At 47.0% G+C, this 22,382-nt stretch overlaps 10 non-coding genes and 2 pseudogenes across 10 annotated transcripts; all 12 read left to right on the forward strand.

The window, feature by feature from the left end:
- Positions 1 to 447: 447 nt before the first annotated feature.
- On the forward strand, positions 448 to 638 carry LOC130308741 (U2 spliceosomal RNA). The gene has a single exon (XR_008857679.1). It is a non-coding gene; the product is annotated as a U2 spliceosomal RNA (small nuclear RNA).
- A 2,083-nt stretch (positions 639 to 2,721) lies between these two features.
- LOC130308760 (U2 spliceosomal RNA) lies at positions 2,722 to 2,881 on the forward strand (annotated as a pseudogene).
- A 693-nt stretch (positions 2,882 to 3,574) lies between these two features.
- Positions 3,575 to 3,760, forward strand: LOC130308757 (U2 spliceosomal RNA). The gene has a single exon (XR_008857694.1). It is a non-coding gene; the product is annotated as a U2 spliceosomal RNA (small nuclear RNA).
- Positions 3,761 to 5,848: 2,088 nt separating this feature from the next.
- Positions 5,849 to 6,036, forward strand: LOC130308762 (U2 spliceosomal RNA). Its single transcript, XR_008857697.1, has one exon. It is a non-coding gene; the product is annotated as a U2 spliceosomal RNA (small nuclear RNA).
- Positions 6,037 to 6,730: 694 nt separating this feature from the next.
- On the forward strand, positions 6,731 to 6,915 carry LOC130308758 (U2 spliceosomal RNA). Its single transcript, XR_008857695.1, has one exon. It is a non-coding gene; the product is annotated as a U2 spliceosomal RNA (small nuclear RNA).
- Positions 6,916 to 9,010: 2,095 nt separating this feature from the next.
- LOC130308742 (U2 spliceosomal RNA) lies at positions 9,011 to 9,201 on the forward strand. The gene has a single exon (XR_008857680.1). It is a non-coding gene; the product is annotated as a U2 spliceosomal RNA (small nuclear RNA).
- Positions 9,202 to 11,286: 2,085 nt separating this feature from the next.
- On the forward strand, positions 11,287 to 11,477 carry LOC130308743 (U2 spliceosomal RNA). Its single transcript, XR_008857681.1, has one exon. It is a non-coding gene; the product is annotated as a U2 spliceosomal RNA (small nuclear RNA).
- Positions 11,478 to 13,557: 2,080 nt separating this feature from the next.
- Positions 13,558 to 13,717, forward strand: LOC130308761 (U2 spliceosomal RNA; annotated as a pseudogene).
- Positions 13,718 to 14,402: 685 nt separating this feature from the next.
- LOC130308755 (U2 spliceosomal RNA) lies at positions 14,403 to 14,588 on the forward strand. The gene has a single exon (XR_008857693.1). It is a non-coding gene; the product is annotated as a U2 spliceosomal RNA (small nuclear RNA).
- Positions 14,589 to 16,675: 2,087 nt separating this feature from the next.
- LOC130308744 (U2 spliceosomal RNA) lies at positions 16,676 to 16,866 on the forward strand. The gene has a single exon (XR_008857682.1). It is a non-coding gene; the product is annotated as a U2 spliceosomal RNA (small nuclear RNA).
- A 2,089-nt stretch (positions 16,867 to 18,955) lies between these two features.
- LOC130308745 (U2 spliceosomal RNA) lies at positions 18,956 to 19,146 on the forward strand. Its single transcript, XR_008857683.1, has one exon. It is a non-coding gene; the product is annotated as a U2 spliceosomal RNA (small nuclear RNA).
- A 2,100-nt stretch (positions 19,147 to 21,246) lies between these two features.
- On the forward strand, positions 21,247 to 21,437 carry LOC130308746 (U2 spliceosomal RNA). Its single transcript, XR_008857684.1, has one exon. It is a non-coding gene; the product is annotated as a U2 spliceosomal RNA (small nuclear RNA).
- The last annotated feature ends 945 nt before the right edge of the window (positions 21,438 to 22,382 follow it).

The raw sequence follows: 22,382 nt of genomic DNA on the forward strand, positions 1-22,382 counted from the left end.
TCAAATAACCCGGATTTAACCCACACAGGTAAGTCCAATGGGGTGCAGGCATGTCCTCTATGCTTACAGCTTCCCGTGGGTGTTGGTTTGATACCGTTTGGGGACAGCCAAGGAGGCATCTGCAGGCAACAAAGGTAGGTGTGTGCTTGTGTGTGTGTTTCCTATGCAGATCCTAAGCCCAGTGTCACATGCAAGTAGGAGGAGTAAGAAGGGTTCCTGGCAAATCCGGGTTATGGATTGCATTTAAAAAGGCCCCGTGGGAGTGCAATGGGCCCCTGTCTTGCTGCTTAGCAATAATGGTATGGGTTTAGGTTCTGCTGTGTGTACTGGTGGTTGACTGCCCCCCAGCCCAGAGTGTGCATGGAAAATTGTCTGGCAGCCTCCCTGACAGCAAGCAGTGATAGTGCCCATGAAGGGGACCTTGTTGGGCCCGCCCCTTTCACGGTTATCGCTTCTCGGCCTTTTGGCTAAGATCAAGTGTAGTATCTGTTCTTATCAGTTTAATATCTGATACGTCCCCTATCTGGGGACCATATATTAAATGGATTTTTGAGAACGGGGGCCGATTTCGAAGCTTGCTTCCGTCGCCCTATGCATTGACCCGATATGGCAGTATCTTCGGGTACAGTGCACCACCCCCTTACAGGGTTAAAAAGAAAGATTCCTACTTTCATTGCTACCTGCTTGCTGGCTAGCCAGCTAGCCAGCCCTGTGGGCCTTGCTGCTGCTGCAGCCAAAAAACAAAAGGTGGTGCTGCTGCTGCTTCTGCTGCTTCTGCTTCTGCTTGTGTCTGGCCCCTGTTGGAGCGTCCAGGCACAGGACTTCTGCTGCTGCTGACTAAATGGCCTCCTTAATTGGATCATTTGAGTAGCCAGCACACCTGTGCAGGTAGGGCATGACATGATAGGCAGCTGCCTTGATAGCGGGTGGGTGCTGAATGTTCCTAATTGACAAAATAAGATTAATGCTTATGAAGAAATATAAAATCTCATCCCTTCCCCAATATCGCGCCACACCCCTACCCCTTAATTCCCTGGTTGAACGTGATGGACATATGTCTTTTTTCGACCGTACTAACTATGTAACTATGTAACATAACATGGGGGGGGGGGGTCTCCTGGCTGTTCACACAGGTGTGTCATTGCTGTACATTGACCATGCATTGCTTCTGTGGTATTGCAAAGGCAAAGACAAATGCTTCCAGCCATCCATTGCACTAATGGATTGGTCATCAGCTGGCTGTCTATGTCCCGCATCAATATAGACCAAAGTACAGAGGGTTAGGCTATGCTATTGTGCACCTACCTGATGCATCAGAAGGTGCGAGGCCCTTGCTAAATTCTGTGCACAGACTTTGAGATCTATGCTTTAGACTGTATCTAAACCTGCTCCAACATGGACTGACATTCTGGCCTACTTTCAGCCGATGCGACTTGTCTGTCGCTGAACAGTCGCTTTTTATGTATTCAGCACCTATGTATAATGTTGTAAAAATGCTCTAGAAGCTAAAGTCGCAGAAATGTCACACATATTTGGCCTGCAACTTTCTGTGCGACAAATTCAGACAGGAAAAATCAGTATAAATCCTTAGAAAATTATCCCCCAGTGTCTCCATCTGCTGGCGGTATTGAATAAGCATTGCTGCACTGATGGGGTATGCATTAGACGAAAAAAAAGAAGAAAAAGAAGAATAATACGCCCAGAAAAGAGGCGAAAAGGAGAAAAACGTAAAAAAACGTGAAAAAAAAGTAAGAGGAAGAGAAGGGAAAAAAAGGTGGAAATGGGTTTAAAAGTGATTTCGGCGGAGAAATATATATATATATATATATATATATATATATATATATATGCGCACACACACATATAGATATAAACGTATTCTCCGTTGAGATATTGCAGCCGCTGCTGTGTCCAGGCCCAGGAGCCTTAGCACTGTGCTGTGATGTCACTCAATACCACTGACATCACTAGGTGTAAACAACATCTCTCCTTTGCTGTGTATGTGACTATGGAGCTGTTTGGTGATGTCGTCTATTACGGCCTTCATAGAAGCAACAGGAGATTGTTGCATCCATCTTGAACCCTCAGAACTACAGTGCTATGATGTCACTCACTTCCACAGGCCTTGCAGAGTGTAAACAACAACAACCCAGCTTTGTTGTGTATGTAACCAAAGGGATTTGTGATGTCACCTAGAACCTTCACAGCAGCGACAGCTTTATGAGGAGCATCAGCACTGCTCTGCCTGAGCAGAACCATCACCGCCATAGGTTGTCAAATAACCCGGATTTAACCCACACAGGTAAGTCCAATGGGGTGCAGGCATGTCCTCTATGCTTACAGCTTCCCGTGGGTGTTGGTTTGATACCGTTTGGGGACAGCCAAGGAGGCATCTGCAGGCAACAAAGGTAGGTGTGTGCTTGTGTGTGTGTTTCCTATGCAGATCCTAAGCCCAGTGTCACATGCAAGTAGGAGGAGTAAGAAGGGTTCCTGGCAAATCCGGGTTATGGATTGCATTTAAAAAGGCCCCGTGGGAGTGCAATGGGCCCCTGTCTTGCTGCTTAGCAATAATGGTATGGGTTTAGGTTCTGCTGTGTGTACTGGTGGTTGACTGCCCCCCAGCCCAGAGTGTGCATGGAAAATTGTCTGGCAGCCTCCCTGACAGCAAGCAGTGATAGTGCCCATGAAGGGGACCTTGTTGGGCCCGCCCCTTTCACGGTTATCGCTTCTCGGCCTTTTGGCTAAGATCAAGTGTAGTATCTGTTCTTATCAGTTTTCATGCTGGTGGGGATGGGTGCTGCATGGAGGATGCAGGTGTACCAGGGCTTTCCGGGGCTGGTTCTGAGGAATCAGCTCGACGGCTGCCCCGATGTGACCTGTTCCCTCCGGGTCTCGCCATGAGGCTGAGAGGGTCTAGAGCCGAGGTACTTTTGTGCCTCGGGGAGTGGTGACCCCGAGGTGCCGAAACTCACTGGGAGAATAGGCTCACTGAGTTGAAGCACGGGCACCATAATCTCTTCACCTTGTGGCACTCACCTCTTGATTCCCGGCCTTCTGGCTAGGATCAGAGAAATTTTTATAGATCCGGCCGGATGTCCGGGCAGTATATCTGCACACATTCACTTATTTATTTATTTTTTGTCTCACTGTGTCACTTTTTGCGTGTTGTGTGTTCACAGGATTTGTCAGGATGCGGTAGCCCTTCTGGGTGTCCCTCCTGGCGGTCTAGGGGAGGTGTGTGTGGCCATTAGGTTCCGCACCTCCCTGCAAACACCCCGGGTACTCCTGCTTTGGCAGGGTACCTACCGTAATCGGCTCTGCGGGCAGATACCTTGGCTAACGCCAAGGGGGATGCCGGGAGCATTTGTGGTCCCCTAGTAGCTTCGGCGAAAAGGGACATCGAACCTGGAACCTCGCAGGTACCTTTTGGTCCGGAGGCGAAGGGTAAGGTTTTTTGGGGGGCCTCTCTCCTATCGGAGAAGGGCTTGCGATAGACCGCATCCTTTGTGCACGTTTTTTTAGTGTAACACGTTTGCACTTTTTCTTGCACTTTGGGTGAATCGAAAGCACGTTCCTCGGCTTTAGATAAAAAAAAAAAAAAAAAAAATCTGTTCTTATCAGTTTAATATCTGATACGTCCCCTATCTGGGGACCATATATTAAATGGATTTTTGAGAACGGGGGCCGATTTCGAAGCTTGCTTCCGTCGCCCTATGCATTGACCCGATATGGCAGTATCTTCGGGTACAGTGCACCACCCCCTTACAGGGTTAAAAAGAAAGATTCCTACTTTCATTGCTACCTGCTTGCTGGCTAGCCAGCTAGCCAGCCCTGTGGGCCTTGCTGCTGCTGCAGCCAAAAAACAAAAGGTGGTGCTGCTGCTGCTTCTGCTGCTTCTGCTTCTGCTTGTGTCTGGCCCCTGTTGGAGCGTCCAGGCACAGGACTTCTGCTGCTGCTGACTAAATGGCCTCCTTAATTGGATCATTTGAGTAGCCAGCACACCTGTGCAGGTAGGGCATGACATGATAGGCAGCTGCCTTGATAGCGGGTGGGTGCTGAATGTTCCTAATTGACAAAATAAGATTAATGCTTATGAAGAAATATAAAATCTCATCCCTTCCCCAATATCGCGCCACACCCCTACCCCTTAATTCCCTGGTTGAACGTGATGGACATATGTCTTTTTTCGACCGTACTAACTATGTAACTATGTAACATAACATGGGGGGGGGGGTCTCCTGGCTGTTCACACAGGTGTGTCATTGCTGTACATTGACCATGCATTGCTTCTGTGGTATTGCAAAGGCAAAGACAAATGCTTCCAGCCATCCATTGCACTAATGGATTGGTCATCAGCTGGCTGTCTATGTCCCGCATCAATATAGACCAAAGTACAGAGGGTTAGGCTATGCTATTGTGCACCTACCTGATGCATCAGAAGGTGCGAGGCCCTTGCTAAATTCTGTGCACAGACTTTGAGATCTATGCTTTAGACTGTATCTAAACCTGCTCCAACATGGACTGACATTCTGGCCTACTTTCAGCCGATGCGACTTGTCTGTCGCTGAACAGTCGCTTTTTATGTATTCAGCACCTATGTATAATGTTGTAAAAATGCTCTAGAAGCTAAAGTCGCAGAAATGTCACACATATTTGGCCTGCAACTTTCTGTGCGACAAATTCAGACAGGAAAAATCAGTATAAATCCTTAGAAAATTATCCCCCAGTGTCTCCATCTGCTGGCGGTATTGAATAAGCATTGCTGCACTGATGGGGTATGCATTAGACGAAAAAAAAGAAGAAAAAGAAGAATAATACGCCCAGAAAAGAGGCGAAAAGGAGAAAAACGTAAAAAAACGTGAAAAAAAAGTAAGAGGAAGAGAAGGGAAAAAAAGGTGGAAATGGGTTTAAAAGTGATTTCGGCGGAGAAATATATATATATATATATATATATATATATATATATATATATATATGCGCACACACACATATAGATATAAACGTATTCTCCGTTGAGATATTGCAGCCGCTGCTGTGTCCAGGCCCAGGAGCCTTAGCACTGTGCTGTGATGTCACTCAATACCACTGACATCACTAGGTGTAAACAACATCTCTCCTTTGCTGTGTATGTGACTATGGAGCTGTTTGGTGATGTCGTCTATTACGGCCTTCATAGAAGCAACAGGAGATTGTTGCATCCATCTTGAACCCTCAGAACTACAGTGCTATGATGTCACTCACTTCCACAGGCCTTGCAGAGTGTAAACAACAACAACCCAGCTTTGTTGTGTATGTAACCAAAGGGATTTGTGATGTCACCTAGAACCTTCACAGCAGCGACAGCTTTATGAGGAGCATCAGCACTGCTCTGCCTGAGCAGAACCATCACCGCCATAGGTTGTCAAATAACCCGGATTTAACCCACACAGGTAAGTCCAATGGGGTGCAGGCATGTCCTCTATGCTTACAGCTTCCCGTGGGTGTTGGTTTGATACCGTTTGGGGACAGCCAAGGAGGCATCTGCAGGCAACAAAGGTAGGTGTGTGCTTGTGTGTGTGTTTCCTATGCAGATCCTAAGCCCAGTGTCACATGCAAGTAGGAGGAGTAAGAAGGGTTCCTGGCAAATCCGGGTTATGGATTGCATTTAAAAAGGCCCCGTGGGAGTGCAATGGGCCCCTGTCTTGCTGCTTAGCAATAATGGTATGGGTTTAGGTTCTGCTGTGTGTACTGGTGGTTGACTGCCCCCCAGCCCAGAGTGTGCATGGAAAATTGTCTGGCAGCCTCCCTGACAGCAAGCAGTGATAGTGCCCATGAAGGGGACCTTGTTGGGCCCGCCCCTTTCACGGTTATCGCTTCTCGGCCTTTTGGCTAAGATCAAGTGTAGTATCTGTTCTTATCAGTTTTTCATGCCGGTGTACAGTAACGCCGGTATGGGGCTGGTGGGGATGGGTGCTGCATGGAGGATGCAGGTGTACCAGGGCTTTCCGGGGCTGGTTCTGAGGAATCAGCTCGACGGCTGCCCCGATGTGACCTGTTCCCTCCGGGTCTCGCCATGAGGCTGAGAGGGTCTAGAGCCGAGGTACTTTTGTGCCTCGGGGAGTGGTGACCCCGAGGTGCCGAAACTCACTGGGAGAATAGACTCACTGAGTTGAAGCACGGGCACCATAATCTCTTCACCTTGTGGCACTCACCTCTTGATTCCCGGCCTTCTGGCTAGGATCAGAGAAATTTTTATAGATCCGGCCGGATGTCTGGGCAGTATATCTGCACACATTCACTTATTTATTTCTTTTTTTGTTTCACTGTGTCACTTTTTGCGTGTTGTGTGTTCACAGGATTTGTCAGGATGCGGTAGCCCTTCTGGGTGTCCCTCCTGGCGGTCTAGGGGAGGTGTGTGTGGCCATTAGGTTCCGCACCTCCCTGCAAACACCCCGGGTACTCCTGCTTTGGCAGGGTACCTACCGTAATCGGCTCTGCGGGCAGATACCTTGGCTAACGCCAAGGGGGATGCCGGGAGCATTTGTGGTCCCCTAGTAGCTTCGGCGAAAAGGGACATCGAACCTGGAACCTCGCAGGTACCTTTTGGTCCGGAGGCGAAGGGTAAGGTTTGTTGGGGGGCCTCTCTCCTATCGGAGAAGGGCTTGCGATAGACCGCATCCTTTGTGCACGTTTTTTTAGTGTAACACGTTTGCACTTTTTCTTGCACTTTGGGTGAATCGAAAGCACGTTCCTCGGCTTTAAAAAAAAAAAAAAAAAAAAAAATCTGTTCTTATCAGTTTAATATCTGATACGTCCCCTATCTGGGGACCATATATTAAATGGATTTTTGAGAACGGGGGCCGATTTCGAAGCTTGCTTCCGTCGCCCTATGCATTGACCCGATATGGCAGTATCTTCGGGTACAGTGCACCACCCCCTTACAGGGTTAAAAAGAAAGATTCCTACTTTCATTGCTACCTGCTTGCTGGCTAGCCAGCTAGCCAGCCCTGTGGGCCTTGCTGCTGCTGCAGCCAAAAAACAAAAGGTGGTGCTGCTGCTGCTTCTGCTGCTTCTGCTTCTGCTTGTGTCTGGCCCCTGTTGGAGCGTCCAGGCACAGGACTTCTGCTGCTGCTGACTAAATGGCCTCCTTAATTGGATCATTTGAGTAGCCAGCACACCTGTGCAGGTAGGGCATGACATGATAGGCAGCTGCCTTGATAGCGGGTGGGTGCTGAATGTTCCTAATTGACAAAATAAGATTAATGCTTATGAAGAAATATAAAATCTCATCCCTTCCCCAATATCGCGCCACACCCCTACCCCTTAATTCCCTGGTTGAACGTGATGGACATATGTCTTTTTTCGACCGTACTAACTATGTAACTATGTAACATAACATGGGGGGGGGGGGTCTCCTGGCTGTTCACACAGGTGTGTCATTGCTGTACATTGACCATGCATTGCTTCTGTGGTATTGCAAAGGCAAAGACAAATGCTTCCAGCCATCCATTGCACTAATGGATTGGTCATCAGCTGGCTGTCTATGTCCCGCATCAATATAGACCAAAGTACAGAGGGTTAGGCTATGCTATTGTGCACCTACCTGATGCATCAGAAGGTGCGAGGCCCTTGCTAAATTCTGTGCACAGACTTTGAGATCTATGCTTTAGACTGTATCTAAACCTGCTCCAACATGGACTGACATTCTGGCCTACTTTCAGCCGATGCGACTTGTCTGTCGCTGAACAGTCGCTTTTTATGTATTCAGCACCTATGTATAATGTTGTAAAAATGCTCTAGAAGCTAAAGTCGCAGAAATGTCACACATATTTGGCCTGCAACTTTCTGTGCGACAAATTCAGACAGGAAAAATCAGTATAAATCCTTAGAAAATTATCCCCCAGTGTCTCCATCTGCTGGCGGTATTGAATAAGCATTGCTGCACTGATGGGGTATGCATTAGACGAAAAAAAAGAAGAAAAAGAAGAATAATACGCCCAGAAAAGAGGCGAAAAGGAGAAAAACGTAAAAAAACGTGAAAAAAAAGTAAGAGGAAGAGAAGGGAAAAAAAGGTGGAAATGGGTTTAAAAGTGATTTCGGCGGAGAAATATATATATATATATATATATATATATATATATATATATATATATATATATGCGCACACACACATATAGATATAAACGTATTCTCCGTTGAGATATTGCAGCCGCTGCTGTGTCCAGGCCCAGGAGCCTTAGCACTGTGCTGTGATGTCACTCAATACCACTGACATCACTAGGTGTAAACAACATCTCTCCTTTGCTGTGTATGTGACTATGGAGCTGTTTGGTGATGTCGTCTATTATGGCCTTCATAGAAGCAACAGGAGATTGTTGCATCCATCTTGAACCCTCAGAACTACAGTGCTATGATGTCACTCACTTCCACAGGCCTTGCAGAGTGTAAACAACAACAACCCAGCTTTGTTGTGTATGTAACCAAAGGGATTTGTGATGTCACCTAGAACCTTCACAGCAGCGACAGCTTTATGAGGAGCATCAGCACTGCTCTGCCTGAGCAGAACCATCACCGCCATAGGTTGTCAAATAACCCGGATTTAACCCACACAGGTAAGTCCAATGGGGTGCAGGCATGTCCTCTATGCTTACAGCTTCCCGTGGGTGTTGGTTTGATACCGTTTGGGGACAGCCAAGGAGGCATCTGCAGGCAACAAAGGTAGGTGTGTGCTTGTGTGTGTGTTTCCTATGCAGATCCTAAGCCCAGTGTCACATGCAAGTAGGAGGAGTAAGAAGGGTTCCTGGCAAATCCGGGTTATGGATTGCATTTAAAAAGGCCCCGTGGGAGTGCAATGGGCCCCTGTCTTGCTGCTTAGCAATAATGGTATGGGTTTAGGTTCTGCTGTGTGTACTGGTGGTTGACTGCCCCCCAGCCCAGAGTGTGCATGGAAAATTGTCTGGCAGCCTCCCTGACAGCAAGCAGTGATAGTGCCCATGAAGGGGACCTTGTTGGGCCCGCCCCTTTCACGGTTATCGCTTCTCGGCCTTTTGGCTAAGATCAAGTGTAGTATCTGTTCTTATCAGTTTAATATCTGATACGTCCCCTATCTGGGGACCATATATTAAATGGATTTTTGAGAACGGGGGCCGATTTCGAAGCTTGCTTCCGTCGCCCTATGCATTGACCCGATATGGCAGTATCTTCGGGTACAGTGCACCACCCCCTTACAGGGTTAAAAAGAAAGATTCCTACTTTCATTGCTACCTGCTTGCTGGCTAGCCAGCTAGCCAGCCCTGTGGGCCTTGCTGCTGCTGCAGCCAAAAAACAAAAGGTGGTGCTGCTGCTGCTTCTGCTGCTTCTGCTTCTGCTTGTGTCTGGCCCCTGTTGGAGCGTCCAGGCACAGGACTTCTGCTGCTGCTGACTAAATGGCCTCCTTAATTGGATCATTTGAGTAGCCAGCACACCTGTGCAGGTAGGGCATGACATGATAGGCAGCTGCCTTGATAGCGGGTGGGTGCTGAATGTTCCTAATTGACAAAATAAGATTAATGCTTATGAAGAAATATAAAATCTCATCCCTTCCCCAATATCGCGCCACACCCCTACCCCTTAATTCCCTGGTTGAACGTGATGGACATATGTCTTTTTTCGACCGTACTAACTATGTAACTATGTAACATAACATGGGGGGGGGGGGTCTCCTGGCTGTTCACACAGGTGTGTCATTGCTGTACATTGACCATGCATTGCTTCTGTGGTATTGCAAAGGCAAAGACAAATGCTTCCAGCCATCCATTGCACTAATGGATTGGTCATCAGCTGGCTGTCTATGTCCCGCATCAATATAGACCAAAGTACAGAGGGTTAGGCTATGCTATTGTGCACCTACCTGATGCATCAGAAGGTGCGAGGCCCTTGCTAAATTCTGTGCACAGACTTTGAGATCTATGCTTTAGACTGTATCTAAACCTGCTCCAACATGGACTGACATTCTGGCCTACTTTCAGCCGATGCGACTTGTCTGTCGCTGAACAGTCGCTTTTTATGTATTCAGCACCTATGTATAATGTTGTAAAAATGCTCTAGAAGCTAAAGTCGCAGAAATGTCACACATATTTGGCCTGCAACTTTCTGTGCGACAAATTCAGACAGGAAAAATCAGTATAAATCCTTAGAAAATTATCCCCCAGTGTCTCCATCTGCTGGCGGTATTGAATAAGCATTGCTGCACTGATGGGGTATGCATTAGACGAAAAAAAAGAAGAAAAAGAAGAATAATACGCCCAGAAAAGAGGCGAAAAGGAGAAAAACGTAAAAAAACGTGAAAAAAAAGTAAGAGGAAGAGAAGGGAAAAAAAGGTGGAAATGGGTTTAAAAGTGATTTCGGCGGAGAAATATATATATATATATATATATATATATATATATATATATATGCGCACACACACATATAGATATAAACGTATTCTCCGTTGAGATATTGCAGCCGCTGCTGTGTCCAGGCCCAGGAGCCTTAGCACTGTGCTGTGATGTCACTCAATACCACTGACATCACTAGGTGTAAACAACATCTCTCCTTTGCTGTGTATGTGACTATGGAGCTGTTTGGTGATGTCGTCTATTACGGCCTTCATAGAAGCAACAGGAGATTGTTGCATCCATCTTGAACCCTCAGAACTACAGTGCTATGATGTCACTCACTTCCACAGGCCTTGCAGAGTGTAAACAACAACAACCCAGCTTTGTTGTGTATGTAACCAAAGGGATTTGTGATGTCACCTAGAACCTTCACAGCAGCGACAGCTTTATGAGGAGCATCAGCACTGCTCTGCCTGAGCAGAACCATCACCGCCATAGGTTGTCAAATAACCCGGATTTAACCCACACAGGTAAGTCCAATGGGGTGCAGGCATGTCCTCTATGCTTACAGCTTCCCGTGGGTGTTGGTTTGATACCGTTTGGGGACAGCCAAGGAGGCATCTGCAGGCAACAAAGGTAGGTGTGTGCTTGTGTGTGTGTTTCCTATGCAGATCCTAAGCCCAGTGTCACATGCAAGTAGGAGGAGTAAGAAGGGTTCCTGGCAAATCCGGGTTATGGATTGCATTTAAAAAGGCCCCGTGGGAGTGCAATGGGCCCCTGTCTTGCTGCTTAGCAATAATGGTATGGGTTTAGGTTCTGCTGTGTGTACTGGTGGTTGACTGCCCCCCAGCCCAGAGTGTGCATGGAAAATTGTCTGGCAGCCTCCCTGACAGCAAGCAGTGATAGTGCCCATGAAGGGGACCTTGTTGGGCCCGCCCCTTTCACGGTTATCGCTTCTCGGCCTTTTGGCTAAGATCAAGTGTAGTATCTGTTCTTATCAGTTTAATATCTGATACGTCCCCTATCTGGGGACCATATATTAAATGGATTTTTGAGAACGGGGGCCGATTTCGAAGCTTGCTTCCGTCGCCCTATGCATTGACCCGATATGGCAGTATCTTCGGGTACAGTGCACCACCCCCTTACAGGGTTAAAAAGAAAGATTCCTACTTTCATTGCTACCTGCTTGCTGGCTAGCCAGCTAGCCAGCCCTGTGGGCCTTGCTGCTGCTGCAGCCAAAAAACAAAAGGTGGTGCTGCTGCTGCTTCTGCTGCTTCTGCTTCTGCTTGTGTCTGGCCCCTGTTGGAGCGTCCAGGCACAGGACTTCTGCTGCTGCTGACTAAATGGCCTCCTTAATTGGATCATTTGAGTAGCCAGCACACCTGTGCAGGTAGGGCATGACATGATAGGCAGCTGCCTTGATAGCGGGTGGGTGCTGAATGTTCCTAATTGACAAAATAAGATTAATGCTTATGAAGAAATATAAAATCTCATCCCTTCCCCAATATCGCGCCACACCCCTACCCCTTAATTCCCTGGTTGAACGTGATGGACATATGTCTTTTTTCGACCGTACTAACTATGTAACTATGTAACATAACATGGGGGGGGGGGTCTCCTGGCTGTTCACACAGGTGTGTCATTGCTGTACATTGACCATGCATTGCTTCTGTGGTATTGCAAAGGCAAAGACAAATGCTTCCAGCCATCCATTGCACTAATGGATTGGTCATCAGCTGGCTGTCTATGTCCCGCATCAATATAGACCAAAGTACAGAGGGTTAGGCTATGCTATTGTGCACCTACCTGATGCATCAGAAGGTGCGAGGCCCTTGCTAAATTCTGTGCACAGACTTTGAGATCTATGCTTTAGACTGTATCTAAACCTGCTCCAACATGGACTGACATTCTGGCCTACTTTCAGCCGATGCGACTTGTCTGTCGCTGAACAGTCGCTTTTTATGTATTCAGCACCTATGTATAATGTTGTAAAAATGCTCTAGAAGCTAAAGTCGCAGAAATGTCACACATATTTGGCCTGCAACTTTCTGTGCGACAAATTCAGACAGGAAAAATCAGTATAAATCCTTAGAAAATTATCCCCCAGTGTCTCCATCTGCTGGCGGTATTGAATAAGCATTGCTGCACTGATGGGGTATGCATTAGACGAAAAAAAAGAAGAAAAAGAAGAATAATACGCCCAGAAAAGAGGCGAAAAGGAGAAAAACGTAAAAAAACGTGAAAAAAAAGTAAGAGGAAGAGAAGGGAAAAAAAGGTGGAAATGGGTTTAAAAGTGATTTCGGCGGAGAAATATATATATATATATATATATATATATATATATATATGCGCACACACACATATAGATATAAACGTATTCTCCGTTGAGATATTGCAGCCGCTGCTGTGTCCAGGCCCAGGAGCCTTAGCACTGTGCTGTGATGTCACTCAATACCACTGACATCACTAGGTGTAAACAACATCTCTCCTTTGCTGTGTATGTGACTATGGAGCTGTTTGGTGATGTCGTCTATTACGGCCTTCATAGAAGCAACAGGAGATTGTTGCATCCATCTTGAACCCTCAGAACTACAGTGCTATGATGTCACTCACTTTCACAGGCCTTGCAGAGTGTAAACAACAACAACCCAGCTTTGTTGTGTATGTAACCAAAGGGATTTGTGATGTCACCTAGAACCTTCACAGCAGCGACAGCTTTATGAGGAGCATCAGCACTGCTCTGCCTGAGCAGAACCATCACCGCCATAGGTTGTCAAATAACCCGGATTTAACCCACACAGGTAAGTCCAATGGGGTGCAGGCATGTCCTCTATGCTTACAGCTTCCCGTGGGTGTTGGTTTGATACCGTTTGGGGACAGCCAAGGAGGCATCTGCAGGCAACAAAGGTAGGTGTGTGCTTGTGTGTGTGTTTCCTATGCAGATCCTAAGCCCAGTGTCACATGCAAGTAGGAGGAGTAAGAAGGGTTCCTGGCAAATCCGGGTTATGGATTGCATTTAAAAAGGCCCCGTGGGAGTGCAATGGGCCCCTGTCTTGCTGCTTAGCAATAATGGTATGGGTTTAGGTTCTGCTGTGTGTACTGGTGGTTGACTGCCCCCCAGCCCAGAGTGTGCATGGAAAATTGTCTGGCAGCCTCCCTGACAGCAAGCAGTGATAGTGCCCATGAAGGGGACCTTGTTGGGCCCGCCCCTTTCACGGTTATCGCTTCTCGGCCTTTTGGCTAAGATCAAGTGTAGTATCTGTTCTTATCAGTTTTCATGCTGGTGGGGATGGGTGCTGCATGGAGGATGCAGGTGTACCAGGGCTTTCCGGGGCTGGTTCTGAGGAATCAGCTCGACGGCTGCCCCGATGTGACCTGTTCCCTCCGGGTCTCGCCATGAGGCTGAGAGGGTCTAGAGCCGAGGTACTTTTGTGCCTCGGGGAGTGGTGACCCCGAGGTGCCGAAACTCACTGGGAGAATAGGCTCACTGAGTTGAAGCACGGGCACCATAATCTCTTCACCTTGTGGCACTCACCTCTTGATTCCCGGCCTTCTGGCTAGGATCAGAGAAATTTTTATAGATCCGGCCGGATGTCCGGGCAGTATATCTGCACACATTCACTTATTTATTTATTTTTTGTCTCACTGTGTCACTTTTTGCGTGTTGTGTGTTCACAGGATTTGTCAGGATGCGGTAGCCCTTCTGGGTGTCCCTCCTGGCGGTCTAGGGGAGGTGTGTGTGGCCATTAGGTTCCGCACCTCCCTGCAAACACCCCGGGTACTCCTGCTTCGCAGGGTACCTACCGTAATCGGCTCTGCGGGCAGATACCTTGGCTAACGCCAAGGGGGATGCCGGGAGCATTTGTGGTCCCCTAGTAGCTTCGGCGAAAAGGGACATCGAACCTGGAACCTCGCAGGTACCTTTTGGTCCGGAGGCGAAGGGTAAGGTTTGTTGGGGGGCCTCTCTCCTATCGGAGAAGGGCTTGCGATAGACCGCATCCTTTGTGCACGTTTTTTTAGTGTAACACGTTTGCACTTTTTCTTGCACTTTGGGTGAATCGAAAGCACGTTCCTCGGCTTTAGATAAAAAGTAAAAAATCTGTTCTTATCAGTTTAATATCTGATACGTCCCCTATCTGGGGACCATATATTAAATGGATTTTTGAGAACGGGGGCCGATTTCGAAGCTTGCTTCCGTCGCCCTATGCATTGACCCGATATGGCAGTATCTTCGGGTACAGTGCACCACCCCCTTACAGGGTTAAAAAGAAAGATTCCTACTTTCATTGCTACCTGCTTGCTGGCTAGCCAGCTAGCCAGCCCTGTGGGCCTTGCTGCTGCTGCAGCCAAAAAACAAAAGGTGGTGCTGCTGCTGCTTCTGCTGCTTCTGCTTCTGCTTGTGTCTGGCCCCTGTTGGAGCGTCCAGGCACAGGACTTCTGCTGCTGCTGACTAAATGGCCTCCTTAATTGGATCATTTGAGTAGCCAGCACACCTGTGCAGGTAGGGCATGACATGATAGGCAGCTGCCTTGATAGCGGGTGGGTGCTGAATGTTCCTAATTGACAAAATAAGATTAATGCTTATGAAGAAATATAAAATCTCATCCCTTCCCCAATATCGCGCCACACCCCTACCCCTTAATTCCCTGGTTGAACGTGATGGACATATGTCTTTTTTCGACCGTACTAACTATGTAACTATGTAACATAACATGGGGGGGGGGGGTCTCCTGGCTGTTCACACAGGTGTGTCATTGCTGTACATTGACCATGCATTGCTTCTGTGGTATTGCAAAGGCAAAGACAAATGCTTCCAGCCATCCATTGCACTAATGGATTGGTCATCAGCTGGCTGTCTATGTCCCGCATCAATATAGACCAAAGTACAGAGGGTTAGGCTATGCTATTGTGCACCTACCTGATGCATCAGAAGGTGCGAGGCCCTTGCTAAATTCTGTGCACAGACTTTGAGATCTATGCTTTAGACTGTATCTAAACCTGCTCCAACATGGACTGACATTCTGGCCTACTTTCAGCCGATGCGACTTGTCTGTCGCTGAACAGTCGCTTTTTATGTATTCAGCACCTATGTATAATGTTGTAAAAATGCTCTAGAAGCTAAAGTCGCAGAAATGTCACACATATTTGGCCTGCAACTTTCTGTGCGACAAATTCAGACAGGAAAAATCAGTATAAATCCTTAGAAAATTATCCCCCAGTGTCTCCATCTGCTGGCGGTATTGAATAAGCATTGCTGCACTGATGGGGTATGCATTAGACGAAAAAAAAGAAGAAAAAGAAGAATAATACGCCCAGAAAAGAGGCGAAAAGGAGAAAAACGTAAAAAAACGTGAAAAAAAAGTAAGAGGAAGAGAAGGGAAAAAAAGGTGGAAATGGGTTTAAAAGTGATTTCGGCGGAGAAATATATATATATATATATATATATATATATATATATATATATATGCGCACACACACATATAGATATAAACGTATTCTCCGTTGAGATATTGCAGCCGCTGCTGTGTCCAGGCCCAGGAGCCTTAGCACTGTGCTGTGATGTCACTCAATACCACTGACATCACTAGGTGTAAACAACATCTCTCCTTTGCTGTGTATGTGACTATGGAGCTGTTTGGTGATGTCGTCTATTACGGCCTTCATAGAAGCAACAGGAGATTGTTGCATCCATCTTGAACCCTCAGAACTACAGTGCTATGATGTCACTCACTTCCACAGGCCTTGCAGAGTGTAAACAACAACAACCCAGCTTTGTTGTGTATGTAACCAAAGGGATTTGTGATGTCACCTAGAACCTTCACAGCAGCGACAGCTTTATGAGGAGCATCAGCACTGCTCTGCCTGAGCAGAACCATCACCGCCATAGGTTGTCAAATAACCCGGATTTAACCCACACAGGTAAGTCCAATGGGGTGCAGGCATGTCCTCTATGCTTACAGCTTCCCGTGGGTGTTGGTTTGATACCGTTTGGGGACAGCCAAGGAGGCATCTGCAGGCAACAAAGGTAGGTGTGTGCTTGTGTGTGTGTTTCCTATGCAGATCCTAAGCCCAGTGTCACATGCAAGTAGGAGGAGTAAGAAGGGTTCCTGGCAAATCCGGGTTATGGATTGCATTTAAAAAGGCCCCGTGGGAGTGCAATGGGCCCCTGTCTTGCTGCTTAGCAATAATGGTATGGGTTTAGGTTCTGCTGTGTGTACTGGTGGTTGACTGCCCCCCAGCCCAGAGTGTGCATGGAAAATTGTCTGGCAGCCTCCCTGACAGCAAGCAGTGATAGTGCCCATGAAGGGGACCTTGTTGGGCCCGCCCCTTTCACGGTTATCGCTTCTCGGCCTTTTGGCTAAGATCAAGTGTAGTATCTGTTCTTATCAGTTTAATATCTGATACGTCCCCTATCTGGGGACCATATATTAAATGGATTTTTGAGAACGGGGGCCGATTTCGAAGCTTGCTTCCGTCGCCCTATGCATTGACCCGATATGGCAGTATCTTCGGGTACAGTGCACCACCCCCTTACAGGGTTAAAAAGAAAGATTCCTACTTTCATTGCTACCTGCTTGCTGGCTAGCCAGCTAGCCAGCCCTGTGGGCCTTGCTGCTGCTGCAGCCAAAAAACAAAAGGTGGTGCTGCTGCTGCTTCTGCTGCTTCTGCTTCTGCTTGTGTCTGGCCCCTGTTGGAGCGTCCAGGCACAGGACTTCTGCTGCTGCTGACTAAATGGCCTCCTTAATTGGATCATTTGAGTAGCCAGCACACCTGTGCAGGTAGGGCATGACATGATAGGCAGCTGCCTTGATAGCGGGTGGGTGCTGAATGTTCCTAATTGACAAAATAAGATTAATGCTTATGAAGAAATATAAAATCTCATCCCTTCCCCAATATCGCGCCACACCCCTACCCCTTAATTCCCTGGTTGAACGTGATGGACATATGTCTTTTTTCGACCGTACTAACTATGTAACTATGTAACATAACATGGGGGGGGGGGGTCTCCTGGCTGTTCACACAGGTGTGTCATTGCTGTACATTGACCATGCATTGCTTCTGTGGTATTGCAAAGGCAAAGACAAATGCTTCCAGCCATCCATTGCACTAATGGATTGGTCATCAGCTGGCTGTCTATGTCCCGCATCAATATAGACCAAAGTACAGAGGGTTAGGCTATGCTATTGTGCACCTACCTGATGCATCAGAAGGTGCGAGGCCCTTGCTAAATTCTGTGCACAGACTTTGAGATCTATGCTTTAGACTGTATCTAAACCTGCTCCAACATGGACTGACATTCTGGCCTACTTTCAGCCGATGCGACTTGTCTGTCGCTGAACAGTCGCTTTTTATGTATTCAGCACCTATGTATAATGTTGTAAAAATGCTCTAGAAGCTAAAGTCGCAGAAATGTCACACATATTTGGCCTGCAACTTTCTGTGCGACAAATTCAGACAGGAAAAATCAGTATAAATCCTTAGAAAATTATCCCCCAGTGTCTCCATCTGCTGGCGGTATTGAATAAGCATTGCTGCACTGATGGGGTATGCATTAGACGAAAAAAAAGAAGAAAAAGAAGAATAATACGCCCAGAAAAGAGGCGAAAAGGAGAAAAACGTAAAAAAACGTGAAAAAAAAGTAAGAGGAAGAGAAGGGAAAAAAAGGTGGAAATGGGTTTAAAAGTGATTTCGGCGGAGAAATATATATATATATATATATATATATATATATATATATATATATATGCGCACACACACATATAGATATAAACGTATTCTCCGTTGAGATATTGCAGCCGCTGCTGTGTCCAGGCCCAGGAGCCTTAGCACTGTGCTGTGATGTCACTCAATACCACTGACATCACTAGGTGTAAACAACATCTCTCCTTTGCTGTGTATGTGACTATGGAGCTGTTTGGTGATGTCGTCTATTACGGCCTTCATAGAAGCAACAGGAGATTGTTGCATCCATCTTGAACCCTCAGAACTACAGTGCTATGATGTCACTCACTTCCACAGGCCTTGCAGAGTGTAAACAACAACAACCCAGCTTTGTTGTGTATGTAACCAAAGGGATTTGTGATGTCACCTAGAACCTTCACAGCAGCGACAGCTTTATGAGGAGCATCAGCACTGCTCTGCCTGAGCAGAACCATCACCGCCATAGGTTGTCAAATAACCCGGATTTAACCCACACAGGTAAGTCCAATGGGGTGCAGGCATGTCCTCTATGCTTACAGCTTCCCGTGGGTGTTGGTTTGATACCGTTTGGGGACAGCCAAGGAGGCATCTGCAGGCAACAAAGGTAGGTGTGTGCTTGTGTGTGTGTTTCCTATGCAGATCCTAAGCCCAGTGTCACATGCAAGTAGGAGGAGTAAGAAGGGTTCCTGGCAAATCCGGGTTATGGATTGCATTTAAAAAGGCCCCGTGGGAGTGCAATGGGCCCCTGTCTTGCTGCTTAGCAATAATGGTATGGGTTTAGGTTCTGCTGTGTGTACTGGTGGTTGACTGCCCCCCAGCCCAGAGTGTGCATGGAAAATTGTCTGGCAGCCTCCCTGACAGCAAGCAGTGATAGTGCCCATGAAGGGGACCTTGTTGGGCCCGCCCCTTTCACGGTTATCGCTTCTCGGCCTTTTGGCTAAGATCAAGTGTAGTATCTGTTCTTATCAGTTTAATATCTGATACGTCCCCTATCTGGGGACCATATATTAAATGGATTTTTGAGAACGGGGGCCGATTTCGAAGCTTGCTTCCGTCGCCCTATGCATTGACCCGATATGGCAGTATCTTCGGGTACAGTGCACCACCCCCTTACAGGGTTAAAAAGAAAGATTCCTACTTTCATTGCTACCTGCTTGCTGGCTAGCCAGCTAGCCAGCCCTGTGGGCCTTGCTGCTGCTGCAGCCAAAAAACAAAAGGTGGTGCTGCTGCTGCTTCTGCTGCTTCTGCTTCTGCTTGTGTCTGGCCCCTGTTGGAGCGTCCAGGCACAGGACTTCTGCTGCTGCTGACTAAATGGCCTCCTTAATTGGATCATTTGAGTAGCCAGCACACCTGTGCAGGTAGGGCATGACATGATAGGCAGCTGCCTTGATAGCGGGTGGGTGCTGAATGTTCCTAATTGACAAAATAAGATTAATGCTTATGAAGAAATATAAAATCTCATCCCTTCCCCAATATCGCGCCACACCCCTACCCCTTAATTCCCTGGTTGAACGTGATGGACATATGTCTTTTTTCGACCGTACTAACTATGTAACTATGTAACATAACATGGGGGGGGGGGGGTCTCCTGGCTGTTCACACAGGTGTGTCATTGCTGTACATTGACCATGCATTGCTTCTGTGGTATTGCAAAGGCAAAGACAAATGCTTCCAGCCATCCATTGCACTAATGGATTGGTCATCAGCTGGCTGTCTATGTCCCGCATCAATATAGACCAAAGTACAGAGGGTTAGGCTATGCTATTGTGCACCTACCTGATGCATCAGAAGGTGCGAGGCCCTTGCTAAATTCTGTGCACAGACTTTGAGATCTATGCTTTAGACTGTATCTAAACCTGCTCCAACATGGACTGACATTCTGGCCTACTTTCAGCCGATGCGACTTGTCTGTCGCTGAACAGTCGCTTTTTATGTATTCAGCACCTATGTATAATGTTGTAAAAATGCTCTAGAAGCTAAAGTCGCAGAAATGTCACACATATTTGGCCTGCAACTTTCTGTGCGACAAATTCAGACAGGAAAAATCAGTATAAATCCTTAGAAAATTATCCCCCAGTGTCTCCATCTGCTGGCGGTATTGAATAAGCATTGCTGCACTGATGGGGTATGCATTAGACGAAAAAAAAGAAGAAAAAGAAGAATAATACGCCCAGAAAAGAGGCGAAAAGGAGAAAAACGTAAAAAAACGTGAAAAAAAAGTAAGAGGAAGAGAAGGGAAAAAAAGGTGGAAATGGGTTTAAAAGTGATTTCGGCGGAGAAATATATATATATATATATATATATATATATATATATATATATATATATATATATATGCGCACACACACATATAGATATAAACGTATTCTCCGTTGAGATATTGCAGCCGCTGCTGTGTCCAGGCCCAGGAGCCTTAGCACTGTGCTGTGATGTCACTCAATACCACTGACATCACTAGGTGTAAACAACATCTCTCCTTTGCTGTGTATGTGACTATGGAGCTGTTTGGTGATGTCGTCTATTACGGCCTTCATAGAAGCAACAGGAGATTGTTGCATCCATCTTGAACCCTCAGAACTACAGTGCTATGATGTCACTCACTTCCACAGGCCTTGCAGAGTGTAAACAACAACAACCCAGCTTTGTTGTGTATGTAACCAAAGGGATTTGTGATGTCACCTAGAACCTTCACAGCAGCGACAGCTTTATGAGGAGCATCAGCACTGCTCTGCCTGAGCAGAACCATCACCGCCATAGGTTGTCAAATAACCCGGATTTAACCCACACAGGTAAGTCCAATGGGGTGCAGGCATGTCCTCTATGCTTACAGCTTCCCGTGGGTGTTGGTTTGATACCGTTTGGGGACAGCCAAGGAGGCATCTGCAGGCAACAAAGGTAGGTGTGTGCTTGTGTGTGTGTTTCCTATGCAGATCCTAAGCCCAGTGTCACATGCAAGTAGGAGGAGTAAGAAGGGTTCCTGGCAAATCCGGGTTATGGATTGCATTTAAAAAGGCCCCGTGGGAGTGCAATGGGCCCCTGTCTTGCTGCTTAGCAATAATGGTATGGGTTTAGGTTCTGCTGTGTGTACTGGTGGTTGACTGCCCCCCAGCCCAGAGTGTGCATGGAAAATTGTCTGGCAGCCTCCCTGACAGCAAGCAGTGATAGTGCCCATGAAGGGGACCTTGTTGGGCCCGCCCCTTTCACGGTTATCGCTTCTCGGCCTTTTGGCTAAGATCAAGTGTAGTATCTGTTCTTATCAGTTTAATATCTGATACGTCCCCTATCTGGGGACCATATATTAAATGGATTTTTGAGAACGGGGGCCGATTTCGAAGCTTGCTTCCGTCGCCCTATGCATTGACCCGATATGGCAGTATCTTCGGGTACAGTGCACCACCCCCTTACAGGGTTAAAAAGAAAGATTCCTACTTTCATTGCTACCTGCTTGCTGGCTAGCCAGCTAGCCAGCCCTGTGGGCCTTGCTGCTGCTGCAGCCAAAAAACAAAAGGTGGTGCTGCTGCTGCTTCTGCTTGTGTCTGGCCCCTGTTGGAGCGTCCAGGCACAGGACTTCTGCTGCTGCTGACTAAATGGCCTCCTTAATTGGATCATTTGAGTAGCCAGCACACCTGTGCAGGTAGGGCATGACATGATAGGCAGCTGCCTTGATAGCGGGTGGGTGCTGAATGTTCCTAATTGACAAAATAAGATTAATGCTTATGAAGAAATATAAAATCTCATCCCTTCCCCAATATCGCGCCACACCCCTACCCCTTAATTCCCTGGTTGAACGTGATGGACATATGTCTTTTTTCGACCGTACTAACTATGTAACTATGTAACATAACATGGGGGGGGGGGGTCTCCTGGCTGTTCACACAGGTGTGTCATTGCTGTACATTGACCATGCATTGCTTCTGTGGTATTGCAAAGGCAAAGACAAATGCTTCCAGCCATCCATTGCACTAATGGATTGGTCATCAGCTGGCTGTCTATGTCCCGCATCAATATAGACCAAAGTACAGAGGGTTAGGCTATGCTATTGTGCACCTACCTGATGCATCAGAAGGTGCGAGGCCCTTGCTAAATTCTGTGCACAGACTTTGAGATCTATGCTTTAGACTGTATCTAAACCTGCTCCAACATGGACTGACATTCTGGCCTACTTTCAGCCGATGCGACTTGTCTGTCGCTGAACAGTCGCTTTTTATGTATTCAGCACCTATGTATAATGTTGTAAAAATGCTCTAGAAGCTAAAGTCGCAGAAATGTCACACATATTTGGCCTGCAACTTTCTGTGCGACAAATTCAGACAGGAAAAATCAGTATAAATCCTTAGAAAATTA

The sequence above is a fragment of the Hyla sarda genome, unplaced genomic scaffold (assembly GCF_029499605.1).
Source record: "Hyla sarda isolate aHylSar1 unplaced genomic scaffold, aHylSar1.hap1 scaffold_1493, whole genome shotgun sequence".
Lineage (NCBI taxonomy): Eukaryota > Metazoa > Chordata > Amphibia > Anura > Hylidae > Hyla > Hyla sarda.